Source organism: Microtus oregoni, unplaced genomic scaffold, assembly GCF_018167655.1.
Source record: "Microtus oregoni isolate MIOR12 unplaced genomic scaffold, Mior012 000077F_ref0000221, whole genome shotgun sequence".
Taxonomy (NCBI): Eukaryota; Metazoa; Chordata; class Mammalia; order Rodentia; family Cricetidae; genus Microtus; species Microtus oregoni.
In genome coordinates this window covers 4302042-4318482 of record NW_024544029.1, presented here as the reverse complement: position 1 = coordinate 4318482, position 16441 = coordinate 4302042, and positions in this window count along the sequence as shown.

The following is a 16441-nucleotide window of genomic DNA, read 5'->3' as shown; positions in this document are numbered from 1 at the left end:
CCTTTATTTAAAGAAAAACTTGCTTTGCAGTGACTGTTCTCAGTAATCAACCATTTATGTTTGATAAATAGTTGGATAAAAATTTAAGTTCATATATTATAAAAGTATAAAAAATAACTTAAATAGAAAATTTCAGGCTTCTCTCCCCCCTCTATACTATCGTTATACTAAGATTTCAAAAGTTCAAACTTTTAACACTGATCAATGAAGTTTTGATAAGCTGATAAAGCACTAACTACCACTATCAATTTTAAGTTCAAGATTTTCAATTTCTTTTTGCTGTCTTCTAAATATAAGCTTACATATGCCTCTCATTATGCTAAAAACATCTCTGTCTAATCTATTTCCAGCCCTCTGGACAAAATAAAAACTTTATGCCTTTTAACACAAAGCCATAGCTTTTGTTATGACTCATATTTGTGCATCTACACAATGTTTTACAAACGCTGTTATCTGCTTTGCCTGCTCTACCTACAATATGGATTTCAAAACAAATTACAAACAACAGCATTGCTAATATATTGAAAACATTTTATCTTTTTTTGCAAACTTACAAGTTTATATAAGCTTCAAGGAGTCACAACTCAAATCCACCTGCTACAGGTCAAATGGACTCCAAACTATGTTCTCCTGTTGTGTCAATCAAAATCTAAGCTTCCATGTCTATTATGTGTTCAAAATAAAAGTTTTTCCTTTAAGTTCCTTAACTTTAGCTTCTTTTTCTAGTATCTGTCTGTCCTGAAAGATTTCTACGTGACTAACAAACCCCATCCAGGAGTGAGCTGTGGACTGGAAATGGTTCCAAAGGCGATCTAAACCATGGCAGGCCGAGGTAGCTCTACAAAACAGGGAGTCTCTGAACTTTCTGAAAGTTGATATGAACAAGTCCAGCTAAAACAATTGCTCCCCGTCTCTTCAGCTGGGTCGGCAAATAACTTACCTCTGATGCCCAACTTACCCCATTGCCCAAATTTCCTCCTGGCCTTGGACTAACCTTCCAGCTTTCCAAGGTTCTGAAAATAACATCTAAATCTCAGCTGAAAAGCAATTACAGAAGAGAGTGAATCATCCATTATCTTCAACAAAAGGCTGGAATGTTAGATCCAGGAAACTCCCTTTGGCAAAGGGGACAAAAAGGCAATGTGTAATGCCTATTGGTGTTTCAGATTTCCTCCTTGTCAAAAAGGTACCTATTAAAATCCAAAATAAAAACCCAATAAACCTATCTATCGAAAGATACATTCATGAGCTAAAATAATTCTACAATATAATAGAACCAAAGACCTGCTCTATATAAAAAATGGCTTCATAAAAATTATTTTTACAATGCTAACCAATCAGATGTAATTATAGAGACCCTAGCCATGATACAAATTTTGCCTCCTGACAGATAAAGAATGCTAAGATACTTGGTTTATAGAACAGATAAAAATGACCATTCCCTGGCAAGGATTTGAAAGGGACTATAAGACATGGGTGGGGGTGATAGACCAGTCTGACTCCATCTTAATATCAATAGACATCTTTTTATAAGGTTAAAATAAGTTCATTCCTGTTTCTGCAATACTTAAGTTTGAGCATGTCTTGACCAGTTTTCTGGGATTTCAGATTTTCACACGTGATAGATGTTCTGCCAAATAATTTTGAGATGTTCCGTCAAGTTCCTGCAAACCAAAATTGCTTGTAAATGCCCTGGTCTTGCAGTGTGTGTGTGGGGGGCTGTATAAACCTCCCTTTCCCTTGTGTTCCATGCTTTTCTCTCAAACCCTGCTTTGGGGAGATAGCTGTGTCTGACAGAAAATAAAACTTGCTTAATTTGACTAAAACTTTGGGCAATGGTTTTAAGTATCATTCTGTGGGATTAACAGAACAAAATCCTCTCATTTTCAGAAAAATTAGACTCAGACAAATATTACATTCTAATTTCTGGTTTACACACATACACACACCAATTAGAAACAACATTTTAAAACAACTCTCCCCACTAGCAAGCCTTTCTGCTTTTTCAAAGCAACTCCAAGATAATAAGAGTCATACAAACAAAATAATTAAAATAATTACAACAATATTAGAGAGGTTGTGAAATGCATCTAAAGCATTAATTAGAAGAAATTTCATAGCCTTAAATGCTTTATAAAATGAAAGAGTAAACAAATACATCAACTGATTTCAAGAGGCTAGAATAACAAATGAAAGGAAACAAACTTAAGAAAGAGTTAAAGGCAAAACTTAAGGAATGAATGCACTGTGTCTTTCTCAGCTTGGTCCTGAAACCCTGGCAGAGGAATGAAGAAAAGACAGACATACAGACACATGTACAGAAAGCTGTCATGAGGTATGTGGTCTGTGCTTGCTCTGACAGAGGAATGAAGAAAAGACAGACATACAGACACATGTACAGAAAGCTGTAATGAGGGTGGTGGTCTGGGCTTGCTCTGACAGGGGAATGAAGAAAGGACAGACATACAGACACATGTACAGAAAGCAGATATGTGGGTGGTGGTCTGGGCTTGCTCTGACAGAGCAGCAGCAACAAAGCGAAGAGCCAGGAACCTTGCGCTTTTATTGTTTTTACATACACTGCCATTATTCCCACTTGCACCAGAGGAAGGCTTTGCTGTCACCATGAACCTGACTCCAGGGAGGTGGAGAGGAACAGGGAGGAAACTTAGCCACTCCTGCGTATTTGGGGCACTGGGGTCTTGACATGGTTGTGCCTATGTCAAACAATACACATTGGCTTGGGACCTCATCAGCTCAGGTGCCCCCTACAATGCCAGGCCTAGTTAGCTTTATTCCCTAAGGAAAGCTAAGTGCGTCTATCTAGATTTTGTTGTCTCATTCCCACTCTGCAGCTTTGAGACTATCCTTCAAACATGAGCCAGGCTTTTCTCTGTCTTACAGGCCTCGAGGTAGAGGCCCTGAGAGAATTTTGGTCCAACACCATAACACATGCTTTTTATTTTTAAAGATTTGTGTGTTTTTCAGACAGCTCTCTCTCTCTCTCTCTCTCTCTCTCTCTCTCTCTCTCTCTCTCTCTCTCCCATGAGTTGCAGGCTCTCCCTGAAACACCTTCTTGGGCTTCTGCAAAACTAGGTAGCTAATTTGAAATCCAGTCAGCCTTTTACTGTTCTACTCAGCAGCAGTAAGCATCACATCATAGTCAGTAGATTTGGTATGACAATTGGGAATTTTTAAAGGGAAGAATTTGTTAAAAGAGACAGTTTTTTTCCCACTTGAAAAAATGGGAAAAAACATTATAATGGAGGGATTTGAATTTCTGTATGATAATGTGCTAGATGGTTTAAAAATGGAGTGATTAAATGAGAGGATAATTAATTTAGATGGATTGATGTAAAGTCAGTTGTAAACATTATCAGCTTTATCATTTTTGTCTTATCACTAAAAAGTTGATTAAAGCTGAGTGCTAAGGCCTTAGAAAAACCTAATAAAACAGATCACAGTTAAAACAAATCCAAACGAAGGAATTTAGTGGAAAACCAATCTCAGCATTGCATTATAAGAATAGAGAGCAGCCTGAGGTTTTCAGACAACAACCTTATTATATCCAGTAGCCATACAGAAATTGTCAAATGACAGAGGCTTTGTTATAGCTAACTGGATTCCTATGCTAATGTTAGATGTAAGGGGATTCAAGGAAGAAATTGCCTCATATAGCATGCATTCATCTTTTGTGAAGCAAATGTTAAGCTTGTCGTCAGTTTGTAATAGAATTATCCTTAAAGATTGGATAGAATTCATTAAAGGTTTTTGAGCCAGGTCCACAATTACAATGGAGTATGTGGTTCAGAGAAGAGGCTAAGAATATTGGACAATGGAGTAAAGCTAGCAGTAGGGAAATCTCCCAAGATCAAATTTTTGGAAAAGGACATTATATTACTATAGAAAGGCAATCTCCATATGACTCTCACATCCTGGATTTAAGCTGTGCAGAAACATTAGAATGCTTGGACAGAATTAGAGAAATAGGAAGGAAAATTGAGTTAAATACTAAAGTCATACAGGGCACAAAAGAAGTCTTTACAAATTTCTTACAAAGATTGACTTCAGCAGTAAATAGAATGACACCAAATTCTTAAGCTAGACAAATAGTAATTGAATCTCTGGCTTTTGAAAATGCCAATTTTCTATGCAAAAGGATAATTAGGCCATTAAATGCAAGGTCAGCACCTTTGGAGGAATGGATTTGAGATACAATTAATAATGATTCTCATGACCATGATAATGTACAGATAGGAGAGGTGATTTCTAGAGGTTTGAGGAAAAATCAAAATTTCAAATGTTATAATTGTGGCAAACAAAGTCACCTTAAAAGGGATTGTAGACAGGTCATTCCTAGAAACAATTTTTTTCTAAGAATAATCCATTCAGAATATCCCTTCCTTCTGAATTATGCAGAAAGTATGGCAAAGGCAGGCACTGGACTAATGAATGCAGGTTAACAAGGAATATCCAAGGTAATCCTTTGCTATTGGGAAACTCCATGAGGGGCCACTTGCAGGACCTTATGCCAAATTTGGTTCAGTTTTATGCTATCATAGAGGAAACTCCTTCCCAGAGCAATTAAAAACCTAATGCCTATTGTAGGAAGCCATACTGCTCTGGATAATACAACAGCTAAAGAATAGAGAACAAAAACTTCAGGAAAAAACATAAAGTGAATATTTTAGCAAGCTTCAATAAAAACAAACAAAATAAAAATAAAAACAAACAAAATAAGAACTTCTATAAAAAGAAACAAAATAAAAAATGTGAATAAATAACATTGTCAATGAAGGTCTCATAGACACTGGTACAGATGTAACAAAACTTTCATCAGAATCTTGGCATCCAAATTGGTTTCTTCAGGATGTACATGTTCAGTTATTAGGAATTGGAACTTTATCTCAGGAAAAGCAGAGCATGAGAAGGGTTGAATGTATAGGGCTAGCAGGGCAGAGAAAAATATTAAAACCACATATGGCTAACATAGTAATGTATTTGTGAGGACATGATTTGTTACAGCAATGGAATACTCAGATTAAAATTCCCCCTATTTTATAAAGAAAGCCATAAATTAACATATGTTTCTTGGAAAAATATTACAAGATATTAGAAAGGAATGTCACCGACCATTAACATTGTACAAGAATTGGACATGATAGCTGCTGATATTTCAAAGGCACCAGCACCCCTACCTTTAAAATGGTTGATACATAATCCTATATGGGTTAAGCAATGGCCTCTGACAATAGAGAAACTGTAGGCTTTATATCAGATGGTACAGGGGCAACTAAATGCTCCATGTAATGAAGAATCAACCAACCCTTGAAATCCTCTATTTTTTATTAAAAAGAAATCTGGAAAATGGAGAATGGTAACAGATCTAAAAGCTGTTAATAAGGCAATTCAACCAATGGACTCTATACGCTGGCATTACTTCGCCTTCTGTTTCCTAAACAATGTTCTCTTATAGTTATTGCTTTAAAAATTGTTTTTTCACTATACTCTTACAAGAAAAAGACAGAAAAATTTGCCTTTACAATGCCTGCTAAGAGATATCGGTGGAAGATTCTCTCACAAGGAATGTTAAACAGCCACACCCTGTGCCAACATTTTGTAAGTCAACCATTGAAAATTATACATAAGCAATTTCCTGAATCTATAGTTTATTATTATACAGACAACATTTTGCTACCTGATTCAAATGTAGATACTTTAGAAAGAACGTTTGAAGAAGTAAAGAACTTTTTGCCTTGTTTGGGGATTACAAGTTGCTCCTGATCAATACAAAGAGTAGATTCTATTAATTACTTAGGGTATAAAATAGGTTTACAAAAAAATTAGACTTAAAAGGGTTAGAATTAGGAGAGATTGATTGTAGACTTGTAATGATTTCCAAAGATTGCTAAGAGACATTTCCTATGTATACTGCACTATTGGGATACGTCCTGATGATCTGATTCATTTAAAACAACCTTACATCAAGACAAGGACTTACATAGTCCCAGGAAATTATCAGCTGAAGCTGAGAGAGAATTGGCTTTGATTGAAGAGAAATTATGCAAGGCACATGTGGATTTTGTGGATCCAAATCTTAACTGCATTCTGATCATACTACCCTCCAAACATTCCCCTACAGGAATTTAATGAAGAAGGAAGACATTATCTTAGAATGAATCTTTTTACCACATAAACTGAGTAAAAAATTTAAAACGTATGTAGAGAAGTTCTCTGATTTAATTCTAAAAAGAAAATTGAGACTTCATCAATTAGCAGTAATAGATCCAGCAGAAATTATAGTACCTTTTAATAATGATAAAGCTGACAAATTATTGAAAGAAAGTGAATCTTGGCAAAGAGCTTATAGTAATAGTTTGGAATAGATTAGCAACAACTATCCTAAAAGCAAGAGAACCCAACTTGTAAAGAGAGCTAGATGTATCCTTTCTCTCATTGTATGGGACACACCAATAACTGGAGCTCCTACATTCTATACTGATGCAAATAAATCAGAAAAGGAAGGTTGCAAATTAGAAAATTTAAACAAAATGGCAGTACTTATGGTTCTGCCCCAAATCAGAATTATATGGTATTCTCAAGGTACTAAGGGATTTTAAAGAACCTCTTAACATATTTACCAATTTGCAGTTTGCCAAAAGTACTGTTTTGAATATTGAAACCACTGAATTTATACAAGATGATACATAATTGACTTCATTATTATTAAGTTTCAAGATATAATCAGGAATAGGAATCATCCCATAAAACAAAATCGGGTCTGTCAGGTCCCCCAGCCCAAGGTAATGCAGACGTCATTCAGTTATTGATTGGAATGTGCTGAAGGCCTCAGAATTTCATTTAAAAAATTATGTCAATAGCAGAGGTCTAAAAAAAAGACTATTCCATTACATGGCAACAAGCTAAGGAAATTATAAGAAAATGTCCTGCTTGTTCTTTATACAACCAAACACCACTATCTGCAGGAAGTAACAAAAGGGCACCCAATGGAATGAATCTAGTAGGTGGATGTGTTCCACTATGAAGAATATAGAAAACTAAAATATGTACACCACACCATTGATGCCTATTCAGGTTCTCAATGGGTAATTGCTTTGAGTTTGAAAAAGGCTGATTTGGTAATCATACATTTGCTAGAAATTATGGTCATTATGGGCACAATAAAAACAGACAATGCTCCAACATATGTCTCTATGAAAATAAAAGTGTTTTGCTTATTATATTATAAAGCTTATTATGTGTGTACCACAGAATCCTACAGGCCAGGCAGTTATAGAAAGATCAAATCAAACTTCTGAGGATATGTTAAATAAACAGAAAGGGATCATAAAGACCCCCAAAATAGATTGCATAATGCTTTATTAACTTTGCATTTTCTAAATACTAATGAGAAAGGACAACAGTTATGGAGAAACATTGGATAGTAGAAAAAACTACAGAATTAAATCAGCTATCATAATTTAAAGATGTACTGACCTCAGAATGGAAACCAGGACATGTGCTAATGTTGGGGAAGAAATTTTGCTTTTGTTTCTACAGGAGAAAAAAATGCTACGGATAACATAAAAATTGACAAAGATTTGATTTGAGCAAAAGACACCTCTTAATTAGAAGAGGTGATAGATCATTAAGAAGAATGGCTGTTTAATCTAAACTAACCTATAAAACTAACGAATGCTTTTTATTTGAGCAGATATTACTTGCCAAAAAAGAGTTCACCCAAAATTAGGGTTGGGGAAGGGTTTTGTTTTTGTCTTTTTAGGAGACTAAAGGTATCCAACTAGGAAATCTGAAGACCACTGGCAAATGAGCCATTTGAAGAAAAAGGAAAAATCTTCCAGGAAAAAAAAGTCTCAAAAAAAAGAATAATTGGCCTATTGGATATCACATTTCAAACAGTATAAAATTTCATAAATCTTCAAAAATGTTTTTTTTCTGCTGTTCTCTACAGACATATAATGTGAATGTTCTTTTGTAGTTCTGGTCTAATTAAAACTTAAAGCAGGATTAAGAATTGGACTGTGGCTCTCTCATTCTCTCAACCCAAGCATGCTTATTAAAATGAAATCCCAAATCTCTGTCTCATGTCAGAAGAGACACCTGATATGGGACAGAAGAAAAATAAATATTTAAGGACTATTTTATTGCTAATAATCTCATAATCCTTAGGTTTTATATGGACCCTTTAACAGCTTTTCTTAAGGTATATTTATAAGATTTATACATGCATATTTAAAATTTTTTGTCATGATATTGATAGTCATAAAGAGTACTGATTCTAGAAAAAGGTTTCATCTACCTTTCCGTACATGATTTTGGGTTTGAGTCTCTATCAGTTTTCTGCAGTGAACCATGAGCACACATAACAATGACTTGTTCAATATCCTTAGTCATCAGAGAAATGCAAATCATAGTAGCAAGAGAACACAATCATATTTTTGCATCATGAAATATATTCAATAATACAAATACAGCAATGTGGATTAATTTCACCACCATTCTCCCTAACCTCACTTTTCCTGACACTTTTTTTGATAATGTTCCCTGAACCTTAGATGGTGTGCTGGGTAGTTTTATGTCAACTTAACACAAACTAAATTCATCTAAGAGGAGGGAATATCAATTAAAAATGCTTCCATAAGATCAGGGAACAGGAAAGCCTATCGGGCATTTTCTTAATTTGTAATCAATGGGGAAGGGCCCAGTGGGTGGTGCCATCCTGAATTGGTGGTCCTGGGTTCTGCCTCCAGGTTCCTGCCCTCCTGTTTGAGTTCCTGTCCTGACTTCCTTTGATGATGAATAGTGTAAGCCAAATAAACCCTTTCCTCCCCAACTTGCTTTTTGGCCATGGTGTCTCCTTGTAGCAATAGAAAGAAGCCCTAAGAAAGAAAATTTGATACAAAGAATAAGATATTGCTGTGAGAGACTGGACAATGTTGTTTTGGGGAAGATTGTGGAAGGACTGTGAAACTTTGTACAAGAAAAGCCATTGAGTGTTCAATGTTTGGTGTGTTCTTCTGTAGGAGCCTGGAAGATAAGACTGTTGAGAGCAATGCAGAGATAGAGGCCTGGCCTGTGGAGTTTCAAAGGGAAGTTTAAAGACTATTAGGGATATTTGATATTTTGAATTAAGATTCTGTGGTTCTAGTTAGCTGAGGCTGAAGAATCAGTTGTGATTAGCAGGATACCAGCGCTACTAAAGTGAAATCTTTGCTATGCTGGGATACTTGATGCTGGTCAACTGGAGCTTAGAAATTATAAGTGATTAAGAAGATACTAAGATCATTTAGGTGAAATCTGGGAAATGTTTACTGAGAGTACAGAGAAGCTATGTCCCAGAGGTGGCCAAAGTTGTACTTCTCACAGGAAGTCAATCTTAGTGGTGTTAGAGTTACCCAGATGGTACTGGGGTTTTTTGTTGTTGTTGTTAGTGTTTTTTTTTATGTTTTTTTATTGAGAAAAGGAAAAAAAACAAGTTTCCGCCTCCTCCAAGACTCCCATTTCCCTCCCCCTCCTCCCACCCTTCTCCCCCTCCTCCCACGCTTCTCCCCTCTCCCTACTCCTCTCCCCCTCCCTCTCCAGTCCAAAGAGCAGTCAGGGTTTCCTGTCCTGTGGTAAGTCCTAGGTCCTCCCCCCTCCGTCCATATCTAGGAAGGTGAACATCCAAACTGGCTAGGCTCCCACAAAACCAGCATATTAAGTAGGATCAAAACCCCGTGCCATTGTCCTTGGCTTCTCATCAGCCCTCATTGTTAGCCATGTTCAGAGAGTCCGGTTTTATCCCACGCTTTTTCAGTCACAGTCCAGCTGGCCTTGGTGAGCTCCCAATAGATCAGCTCCACTGTCTCAGTGGGTGGGTGCACCCCTCGTGGTCCTGACTTCCTTGCTCATCTTCTCCCTCCTTCTGCTCCTCATTGGGACCTTGGGAGCTCAGTCCAGTGCTCCAGTGTGGGTCTCTGTCTCTATCTCCATCCATCACCAGATGAAAGTTCTATGGTGATATGCAAAATATTCATCAGTATTGCTATAGGATAGGGTCATTTCAGGTTCCCTATCCTCAGCTGCCCAAGGAACTAACTGGGGACATCGCCTTGGGCTCCTGGGAGCCACTCTAGGTTCAAGTCTCTTGCCAACCCTAAGGTGGCTCCCTTAACTAAGAATTGTGCTTCCGTGCATCCCTATCCAACCTTCCTTTATCCCAATCATCCTTTTCCCCCTAGTTCCCCACATCCTCTCCTTCTCCCCTTTCTCTCCCCATCTCCCCTTACCCCCATCCCACCACACCCCCAAGATACCAATTTGCTCCCTGGCAATTTTGTCTACTTCCCATAGCCAAGAGGATAACTATATGTTTTTCCTTGGGTTCACCTTCTTATTTAGCTTCTTTAGGTTCACCAATTGTAGTCTCCGTGACCCTTATTTATGGCTAGAAACCAATTATGAGTGAGTACATCCCATGTTCATCTTTTTGGGTCTGGGTTGCCATACTCAGGATAGTGTTTTCTATTTCCATCCATTTGCATGCAAATTTCGAGAAGTCATTGTTTTTTTACCACAGCGTAGTACTCTAATGTGTACTTTCTTCATCCATTCTTCCATTGAAGGGCATCTAGGTTGTTTCCAGGTTCTGGCTATTACAAATAATACTGCTATGAACATAGTTGAACAAATGCTCTTGTCATATGATAGGGCATCTCTTGGGTATATTCCCAGGAGTGGTATTGCTGGGTCCAGGGGTAGGTTGATCCCGAATTTCCTGAGAAACCGAAACACTGACTTCCACAGTGGTTGCACAAGATTGTATTCCCACCAGCAATGGATGAGGGTACCCCTTCCTCCACAGCCTCTCCAGCAAAGGCTATCATTGGTGTTTTTGACTTTAGCCATTCTGACAGGTGTAAGATGATATCTCAAAGTTGTTTTGATTTGCATTTCCCTGATCGCTAAGGAGGTTGAGCATGACCTTAAGTGTCTTTTGGCCATTTGAACTTCTTCTGTTGAGAATTCTCTGTTCAGTTCAGTGCCCCATTTTAATTAGCATTTTAAAGTCTAGTTTCCTGAGTTCTCTATATATTTTGGAGATCAGACCTTTGTCTGTTGCAGGGTTGGTGAAGATCTCCCAGTCAGTAGGTTGTCTTTTTGTCTTAGTGACAGTGTCCTTTGCTTTACAGAAGCTTCTCAGTTTTAGTAGGTCCCATTTATTCAATGTTGCCCTTAATGTCTGTGCTGCTGGGGTTAATATACATAGGAAGCGATCTCCTGTAGGGTACTTCCCACTTTCTCTTCTATCAGGTTCAATGTGTTCTGACTGATATTGAGGTCTTTAATCCATTTGGACTTGAGTTTTGTGCATGGTGATAGATATGGGTCTATTTTCATTCTTCTACAGGTTGACATCCAGTTATGCCATCAACATTTGTTGAAGATGCTTTCTTTCTTCCATTGTATACTTTTAGCTCCTTTATGGAAAATGAGGTGTCCATAGGTTTGTGGGTTAAAATTCGGGTCTTCTATACGATTCCATTGGTCGACTTCTCTGTTTTTATGCCAGTACCACACTGTTTTCATCACTGTAGCTCTGTAATAGAGTTTGAAGTCAGGGATGGTAATGCCTCTAGAAGATCCTTTATTGTATAGGATTGTTTTGGCTATCCTGGGTTTTTTGTTTTTCCATATAAAGTTGATTATTGTCCTCTCAAGATCTGTGAAGAATTTTGATGGGACCTTGATGGGGATTGCATTGAATCTATAAATTGCCTTTGGTAGAATTGCCATTTTTACTATGTTGATCCTCCCAATCCAAGAGCAAGGGAGGTCCTTCCATTTTCTGGTATACTCCTCAATTTCTTTCTTCAATGCCTTAAAGTTCTTGTCAAATAGATCTTTCACTTCCTTGGTTAGAGTTACCCCAAGATATTTTATGCTGTTTGTGGCTATCATGAAAGGTGAAGCTTCTCTGATTTCCCTCTCTGCTTCCATATCCTTTGTGTATAAGAGGGCGACTGATTTTTTGGAGTTGATCTTGTATCCTGCCACATTACTAAAGCTGTTTATCAGCTGTAAAAGTTCTTTGGTGGAGTTTTGGGGGTCGCTTAAGTACACTATCATAACATCTGCAAATAACGAAAGTTTAACTACTTCCATTCCAATTCGAATCACCTTGATCCCCTTATGTTGTCTTATTGCTATTGCTAGAACTTCAAGCACTATATTGAAGAGGTATGGCGAGAGTGGACAGCCTTGTCATGTTCCTGAATTTAGTGGGATGGCTTTGAGTTTCTCTCAGCTTAATTTGATGTTAGCTGTTGGCTTGCTGTATATAGCTTTTATTATATTTAGGTATGACCCTTGTATCCCTAATCTCTCCAATACTTTTATCATAAAGGGATGTTGAATTTTGTCAAATGCTTTTTCAGCATCTAATGAAATGATCATATGGTTTTTGTCTTTCAGTTTATTTATATGATGGATTACATTGATAGATTTGCGTATGTTGAACCAGCCCTGCATCTCTGGGATGAAGCCTACTTCATCATAATGGATAATTTTTCTAATGTGTTCTTGGATTTGGTTTGCCAGTATTTTGTTGAGGATTTTTGTGTCGATGTTCATGAGTGAGATTGGCCTATAATTCTCTTTCTTGGTTGAGTCTTTGTGCGGTTTTGGTATCAGAGTAACTGCAGCTTCATAAAAGGAATTTGGCAATGACTCTTCTGTTTCTATATTGTGAAATACATTAAGGAGTATAGGTATTAGGTCTTCTTGGAAGTTCTGGTAGAATTCTGCATTGAAACCATCTGGACCTGGGCTTTTTTTGGTAGGGAGGTTTTTGATAACAGCTTCTAATTCTTCGTGACTGACAGGTCTGTTTAGATTGTTCACCTGGTCCTGGTTTAATTTTGGTAAGTGGTATTTATCTAAAACAGTGTCCATTTCTCTTACATTTTCCAGTTTTGTGGCATACAGGCTTTTGTAGTAAGATCTAATGACTCTCTGAATTTCCTCTGTGTCTGTCGTTATGTCCCCCTTTTCATTTCTGATTTTGTTAATTTGTGTATTATCTCTCTGCCGTTTGATTAGTTTGGATAGGGCTTTATCAATCTTGTTGATTTTCTCCAGGAACCAGCTTTTTGTTTCATTGATTCTTTGGATTGTTTTCTGTGTTTCTATTTTGTTGATTTCAGCCCTCAGTTTGATTATTTCCAGTCTTCTACTCCTCCTAGGTGAGTCTGCTTCTTTTTTTTTCAAGAGCTTTCAGGTGGGCTGTTAAGTCTCCAATATGTGCTTTCTCTGTTTTCTTTAAGTGGGCACTTAGTGCTATGAACTTTCCTCTTAGGACTGCTTTCATAGTATCCCATAAGTTAGAGTATGTTGTTTCTTTATTTTCATTGAATTCCAGGAAGACTTTAATTTCTTTCTTTATTTCTTCCTTAATCCAGGTATGGTTCAGTAGTTGACTGTTCAGTTTCCATGAATTTGTAGGCTTTCTGAGGGTAGCATTGTTGTTGAATTCTAACTTTAATCCATGGTGATCTGATAAGACACAGGTGGTTACTAATATTTTTTTTGTAACTGTGGATGTTTGCTTTGTTACCAACTATGTGGTTGATTTTCGAGAAGGTTCCATGAGCTGCAGAGAAGAAGGTATGTTCTTTCCTCTTTGGGTGGAATAATCTATAGATGTCTGTTAAGTACATTTGCTTCATTACCTCCATTAATTCTCTAATTTCTCTGTTAGGTTTCTGTCTGATTGACCTGTCCATTGGTGAGAGAGGAGTGTTGAAGTCTCCTACTATTAATGTGTGCAGTTTGATGGCTGCCTTGAGTTTAGCAATGTTTTTTTTTTTATGTACGTGGGTGCTTTTATATTAGGGGCAGTGATATTCAGGATTGAGACTTCATCCTGATTAACTGTTCCTGTTATGTATATAAAATGCCCCTCTCCATCTCTTCTGATTGATTTAAGTTTGAAGTCAACTTTGTTAGAGATTAGTATGGCCACACCTGCTTGTTTCTTAGCTCCATTTGCTTGATAAGCCTTTTCCCAGCCCTTTACTCTGAGTAGGTGCCTGTCTTTGTGGTTGAGGTGTGTTTCTTGTAAACAGCAGAATGTTGGATCCTGTTTTCTTATCCAATCTCTTAGCCTGTGCCTTTTTATAGGTGAGTTGAGTCCATTGACATTAAGTGATATTAATGACCAGTGGTTGTTAACTCCGGTCACTTTTTTAGTCATAGAGTTTGTGTGTTTCCCTTCTTTGAGTTGTGTTGGTGAAGGCTCTCTAGATGTCTGAGTTATTGTGGTCATTGTTGGACTCCTTGGTTAGTGATTTTCCTTCTATTACTTTCTGTAAGGCTGGATTTGTGGCTGCGTATTATTTAAATTTGTTTTTATCCTGGAAAATTTTATTTTCTCCATTTATAGTGAACAAAAGCTTGGCTGGGTACAGTAGTCTGGGCTTGCATCCATGGTCTCGCAGTTTATGCAGTACATCTATCCAGGACCTTCTGGCTTTCATGGTTTCCATAGAGAAGTCAGGTGTAAGTCTGATAGGTTTACCTTTATAAGTGACTTGGCCTTTTTCCTTTGCAGCTCTCAAAATTCTTTCCTTATTCTGTATGCTTTGTGTTTTGATTATTATATGGCGAGGGGATGTTTTTTTTTTTTTTGATCCAGCCTATTCAGTGTTCTGTATGCTTCATGAACCTTCATAGGTATATCTTTCTTTAGATTGGGAAAGTTTTCGTCTATAATTTTATTAAATATATTTTCTGGACCATTGAGCTGCACTTCTTCTCCTTCTTCTACTCCTATTATTCTTAGGTTTGGTCTTTTTATTGTGGCCCAGATTTCCTGAATATTTTGTGATGAGAGTTTGTTGGACTTGCTGTTTTCTTTGATCAGTGTGTTTATTTTCTCTATGGTATCTTCAGAATCTGAGATTCTTTCTTCTAACTCTTGTATTCTGTTGGTTATGCTTGGTAGACTCTGTTTGTTTACTTAAATTTTCCATGTTTAGATGGCCCTCTGTTTGTGTTTTCTTCTTTGCCTCCATTTCAGTTTTCAAGTCTTGAACTGTTTCCATTATTTGTTTGATTGTTTTTCCTTGGTATTCTAGGGTATCATTCACTGATTTACTCAATTCCTCAAACTTTCTCTTATACTTCTCATCCATTTCTATAAGGGCGTTTTTTACGTGCTGTTTAAGGGCGTCAATCACTTTCATGAAGTCAATCTTTTCTACTTCTTCTTGATTAAGGTGTTCATGTCCTCCCATTGTGAGGTCCCTGGTTTCTGGAGGTTTCATGTTGTTTTTCAGATTGTTGGGTGAATTCTTGCATTGGCGTCTGCCCATCTCTTCTTCCAAATGCTCCCTTATGGATCTTCTTTTACCGGATCAGGTCTCCTTGCCTACTGATGTACCTTCCCAGTGATGGCTCTCCCCAGTGATGGCTCTCCTGGTGCCGAGATCAGATCTCCGTGCCCAATGATGACTCTCCCCAATGCTGGCTCTCCTGGCACCCAGATCAGGTCTCCGTGCTTGTTGGGTAGCTCGTAAACAAAGTGCCTACCTTGCTTGGTGCAGGCAGGGTATAGAAACAAAGGAACTCCCGCCCGCTTGGGTTCCCTGAGGATTCCTGGTACTGGGTTTGTTTGTTTGTTTGTTTGTTTTTTGGTTTTTCGAGACAGGGTTTCTCTGTGGTTTTGGAGCCTGTCCTGGAACTAGCTCTTGTAGACCAGGCTGGTCTCGAACTCACAGAGATCTGCCTGCCTCTGCCTCCCGAGTGCTGGGATTAAAGGCGTGCGCCACCACCGCCCGGCCCTGGTACTGGGTTTGAAAGCATGAAGGATTCATGGAGAGCAGCTGAGGCTTGGCACTGAGAGAGACCCGAAGAGATCATTTGTGAAAGTTCAGCCTCAGTGACAGTTGCAGCCCAGAACTGAAGGGGTCATGCAGAGAAGTTGAGGCTTGGCACCATGAGGAGAGCACAGGAACAGCTGTGAAAGTGTAGCCCAGTTTCAGCAGAAGACCTCAGTGTTTTAGAAATATCAATACCATAGGGGTGACTGCCAAGGACAGCAGCAGCTATGGAGTGGAACCAGAGCTTAGGAGACAAACTGTGTGCTGAAGAGGAGAGAGCTGGAGAAGTGACCCAAGCTCTTTGGAGGAGCCCAGAAGATCATGACTGACTCCCAGACATTAGACAATCCATATTTACACTCTTTGTTTTGCTTTGATATGATTGTGATTGTGCCCTGTTTTCTCCCTCTGGAAATAATAAAGTATTTAACTTAATTGTATTTTTTTTGTAAGAGCCCACAATTTGAGAGACTTTGAACTTTTTTTAGACAGGGTTTCTCTGTGTAATAGCCCTAACTGTTCTGGAACTAGCTCTTATAGATCAGGTTAGCCTCAAACTG